This window comes from Cornus florida, unplaced genomic scaffold, assembly GCF_030987335.1.
Source record: "Cornus florida cultivar Cherokee Brave unplaced genomic scaffold, ASM3098733v1 CherokeeBrave_3.0.0_Hap2_Chr09, whole genome shotgun sequence".
NCBI lineage: Eukaryota > Viridiplantae > Streptophyta > Magnoliopsida > Cornales > Cornaceae > Cornus > Cornus florida.
The window spans coordinates 24,675,694-24,681,693 of NW_026775579.1; positions in this window are offsets into that span (position 1 = coordinate 24,675,694).

The window sequence follows — 6,000 nt, forward strand, 5'->3', positions numbered from 1 at the left end:
ATATATACACACACTTTTATATATTAAAAACATACCTTATGATAATTTTTAATTTTTCTTTTTATTTCCTAAAAAAGTATATGGTGATAGAAGGCTAATTTGTGACAAGAATTTACTTTTTTGTGATGAAATATCCTTTGTCGCTAAAAGATAGAAATTGGCGACAAATAATTTGTCACTAAAAGTCTCTTAATTGTGACAAAGTGAGTTTTGTCACAATAACTCAATCTTTGGCGACAATGTATCATTTGTCACTAGAAGGTTGTTTGTAGCGACAACAATTTTTGTCATTAAAATGCCATCAATTGTGACAAAGCTATATTTGTCACAATAACTCAATCTTTTGCGACAATGCATCATTTGTCACTAGAAGGTTGTTTGTAGCGACAACAATTTTTGTCGTTAAAATACCATCAATTGTGACAAAGTTATATTTGTCACAATAACTCAATCTTTTGCGACAATGCATCATTTGTCACTAAAAGGTTGTTTGTAGCGACAACAATTTTTGTCGTTAAAATGCCACCAATTGTGACAAAGCTAAATTTGTCACAATAACTCAACCTTTTGCGACAATGCATCATTTGTCACTAGAAGGTTGTTTGTAGCAACAACAATTTTTGTCGTTAAAATGCCAGCAATTGTGACAAAAGTATATTTGTCATAATAACTTAACATTTTGCGACAATGCATCATTTGTCACTAGAAAGTTGTTTGTAGCGACAACAATTTTTGTCGCTAAAATGCCACCAATTGTGACAAAGCTATATTTGTCACAATAACTCAACCTTTTTGCGACAATGCATCATTTGTCACTAGAAGGTTATTTGTAGCGACAACACTTTTTGTCGTTAAAATGCCATTAATTGTGACAAAGCTAAATTTGTCACAATAATTCAACCTTTTGCGACAATGCATCATTTGTTACTAGAAGGTTGTTTGTAGCGACAACAATTTTTGTCGTTAAAATGCCACCAATTATGACAAAGCTATATTTGTCACAATAACTTAATCTTTTGCGACAATGCATCATTTGTCACTAGAAGGTTGTTTGTAGCGACAACAATTTTTGTCGTTAAAATGCCATCAATTGGGACAAAGCTATATTTGTCACTAAAATCTAGTTAATCGCGACAAAGCTATATTTGTCACTATATTGTAATTAGTTGCGACAATATATTTGTCACTAAAATCAATTTTGTCGCCATACCCTTTCCTGCCATATAGCCAGACGTGAGGAAATTTCCGAGGTAGATATTGCGACAACTTTTGGTGACAAATTTGGTTTTTGTCGAGTAAAATTAGCTTAAGGCGATAAAGTTACTTTTTGTCACAAAAGATCATTTTATTGCGACAAATTTATCTTGTCGCTATAGTTTTTGTCGCCAAAGACCAAATTTGTTGTAGTGATTTGTGTGCTAGCTTGAGACTATGGATGTAATCATTTCTTTAGTTGGCTAAGATAGTAACATATTTGATGCCGGTTCACTCAAAAAGGATTCTAGAGTTGTTTTGATTTGCATGATCATTTTCTTGATGTGTGGAGAACCATACTTGCTTGCTTGAAAGGCTTGTTGCATGTGCTAAATCCAATCGTGTTCGCTACGAAAGTGGCGTTATTCATTTATTGCTTTCTAGTTCATAGTTATTTAGTTGTTCATTTCATTCATTTTCTTTGTAGTTCATTGATAGGGACTAGCAATATTTAAGTTTGGGGGTGTGATGAGCGCTGAAAAGTGCGCATTTAAATCCCTTAAGCTTGAGTATTCTAGAACCTTTATCTATCTTATTTTCCCGTCTTAGACTAATTTCATGTTATTGCCCTTTTCAGGTGTTTATACCAAAAATAAGTCAATTAAGCCAATTTAGAGCTTAAAAGAAGCTATCTCAAGCTGAATGGAAGAAAGGAGCAAAAAAATGCAAAGTGGTGGAAAACAACAAGTTTCGATCGATCTGACAAAACTTCGATCGATCTCAAAGTGATCGATCTAGCCTCATCAAGATTGATCAAACACCTTGTCCTTATCCTCAAGAATTTCCATCTTTGATCAATCTCACTGTTATTTCGATCGATCGAACTTCCTTGATCTTATCCTCACCTACCACTTTTGTTTTTTTCTCAAAATATCCTAAAATATCTCAGAGATTTGTTGTATTCCAAAAAGGCGCCGCTAAGGATTGATTAATCTGGCCAAACTTCGATGGATCTGGTCACAGTTCAATCGATCTCATCGGAATTCGATCGATCGAACCTCTTCAAGTCCGAAATAAAATAGAGTCCAGCTTATTAAAAGATGGCTCGTGGTGCAATCATTGCAAGAACCCTAATGCACGAGTCTAGACCATTAGGTGTGACAAATGAGCTACCTATATAAGGATTTTGAACCATTTTACATCATATATTGAATGATACAATTAAAGAAATCTTAGAGAGGAAGCTAGAGCTTACAGAGACATACATTATTTGGGAGTTCTTCCATTCATCTAGGGTTTCCATTAAGAAGAAGATCATTCCTACCATGGAGATAGCCCTTGAGGGTTGGATGACTACATTAATGAGTGGCTAAACATTTTCTTGGGGCTAAAGTTAGCCCTAAGCATGTCTTTTAGACCTTAATGCTTTGTATTTTGAGGGGATTTGTGTTGTAATCTTATCTTGACATTTGATTTATAGATGAATCTTGTTTTTACAATGATTTGTGTTGATTAATACTTCCAATTGATTATTTCATTCTATCCATATATCTATGTATGCTAGAATAGATGTTCATGTGTTTATCTCTTGGTTTTGTGATATTAATGCATGTCTATGTGTATTGATGCTATGAATCTAGAGATTGTCAAGGCATAGTACTTAAATAGAATACTCTTGTGATTTATTTGATGGTTTATACTCATTTCTTGATGGATTGTGCCTCTACCTTAGTTTAGTTAGTTCAATCTTCATGTCCTTAGTTTAGATATAGTGTAGTTGCCTTATTTTTTTAGATGTGAGGACAATCCATGCTTGTTGTTTGATGTTTCAAACTTATGAATGCAAAAAGTATCATTCTAACTTATTAGTGTATTGATTGTGAGCTTGAAGGAAGGAATAATGGTTAGTTTGATATATTGTGCTATTCACTAGGTTGTTTAGACAATGTATATTTAATTAGTCAATCCATACTTGTTGGTTCAATCAATTACACCTCTTTGTATTGTAACACATATTTTCCCTCATTCATTACACATTGAGTATCTAGAATGGTGATATTTAGTGGTAACCTCTAGATCCGAAGATCTCTATCTCTTGTTCTCTACCCTTTATTTATTTTAGTTGCTTGGTTTTGAATCTATTTACATTGTAGTTTAAGTAGCCAATCAAAACATCTTTTGATCACTCGACCTACTACTCCAAATTTGTTTCCATTCCAAGCACGCACCCAATCCCTTGGGACGATTCCTACTCACCCTAGCTATATTTTTAGTGAGAGTTAGTAGTGACACTTTATAAATTCAAACTTGGCCACACTATATTGCACAACTTTGGGTGCAAGGCGACAATGCACACCAGCTGACCATCTTTCTAGAATTCTGATTGAGGATACCTCAATTTCACTTCTAGCCTATAATTCCTTTCTAAATGAACAACTGTTTGAGGTTTCTTATAAGGATTTACCTTGGTTTGCAGATATTGTGAATTACCTCGCAATAGGCAAAATTCCTTTATCTTGGTCAAAGCAGGAAAAAGATCGATTCTTTTCCCAAATTAGGATGTGCTATTGGGAATATCCTCAGCTATTCAAATACTGTGCTGATCAAATCATTCGTAGATGCATTCCTGAGAGTGAGTTTCATAGTATTCTGACCTTCTGTCACAGTTTGACATGTGGAGGTCATTTTAGTGCAAAGAAAACTGCAGCTAAAATTCTTCAATGTGGTTTCTTTTGGCCTTCACTCTTTTGAGATGCATATTTATTCTGTAGGTCATGCCTTAGATGTTAGCAGCTGACGAGTGATTGGCCGTTCCTACATGCCAAAATTGATGTAGTGAATGTGCGGTTCAAGAAAAGCCTTTTGGGTCAAGTTTAAATTTATAAAAACCACTACAAACACTACTACTAAAGTAGTAAGAGTGAGTAGCGATTGTCTCAAGGGATTGTGAGGATCGAGCAATGTCGTGGAATTGTTATTAGGGCTAGTAGGACGAGTGATCAAACAATTGGATGGTTAGTTGATTAGAGAGCAACTAAATTAAACTTAGTGATAGCAAAAGAATGCAATTAAGAGTAAGAGAGAGAGAGAGATCTTGGGGTTTAGAGATCACCACCAAGCAATGCATTTCTATATCATTGACAAGTGATTAAACAAGCAAGGATGACAAGTGTGTGTGTTTGGTTGATTCAATAAGCAAGGATGACTAGTTAAGTATGTATTATCTAAACATCATGTGAAAGGCACAATATATCTAAGCAATGAAGTATATATTGTCTAAACAACATGTGAAAGGCACAATAGATCAAAACAAGTCATTAATCCTTTCATTAAGCTCACAATCCAAATACAACACAAGGTTAGAGACATATACTACTTGCATTCAAAAGCTTGGATCATCAAACAACAAGTATAGATTGTCCTCCCATTTAACACTACACTATAACTACACTACACCTACACTACTAGCATGAAAATAAACTAGGGGAGAGGCATAATCCATCAAGGCATAAGCATGAACCATCAAGAGAATCATAAGAGCATTCCTTTACGCACTATGTTTTGACAATCTTCAAATCTATAGCATCAATACACATAGTTATGCATCAATAACACAAAATCTAGAGACAAGCACATGAACATCTATTCTAGCATACACAGACATGTCGATAGAGTGAAATAATCAATTGGAAGCATTAAACCACATAAATCATTGAATAACAAGATCTATATATATCAAAGTGTCAAAACATCAATTACAACACTAATCCCTCAATAATACACAAGATTAAGATATAGAAAGCATGCTTGGGGCCAACTCTAGCCCCAAAAGGATGTCTAGCCACTTATGGTGATGTTGCTCCAACCCTCAAAGGCTAACTCCATGGTTGAAATCTGCTCTTTGTTGATGAAGAACTCCAATGGTGTCTCTAGCTTCCTCCTCCTCTAAACTTCCTCTCCAAGAGATGATATGAAAATAATGTTAGCTCCCCCTTTGTAAAAAGTAATCCTTATCCTTATATAGGTAGGTCAAAATGACACCCAAAATGAGCTGGGGTCGTGCACATAATATTCCCTAATAATTGGATAAAGGACAACTTTCAATGAGATGGAATTTTAACTTTTTCGTACTGGAGGAAGTTCGATCGATCGAACCTTGGACTTGGATCGATCGAACTAGCTGAGATCTATCAAACTTAGGCTGGATCGATCCAACTAGTTGAGCTTTTTAGGAAAAGACAAATCCGAGATATTTTGGAGAGATATTTATGGAAAAAGGACAAAAGTGGTTAGTGGGTGGTACAGTTGCGGATATGATCAATCATTTAAATAAGGACAAAAGTGTTCGATCGATCGAAGGGTGGTGTTGGATTGATTGAACTTTTGGACTTTATGCTTTTTGGTCTAGGCTTGGATCTATCTTGAAGTGCTGAGATCGATCATAGTTCGATCGATCGAACCTTGAACTTGGATCAATCGAACTTTGCTGCTTGTCACCTTTAGCTTCATTTGCTTCCCTCTTTCTCCACTTTGCTCCTTTCTTTGTTTAATCCCAGAATTGTTTCAATTAAGCTCTTATTTGGCTGAGTTAGCTTATTTTCGGGATAAGTGCCTAAAAAAGGAAATAATATAAAATCAATTTAAAACGGCAAAGTAAGATAGATAAAGGTACTAGAATGCCTAGGCTTAAGGGGTTTAAATACGCACTTTTCAGCGCTCATCAAACCCCCAAACTTAAATATTGCTAGTCCCTAGCAATGAACTAGGAAGTAAAGAAATAAAATGAACAACTTATACAACTATAAC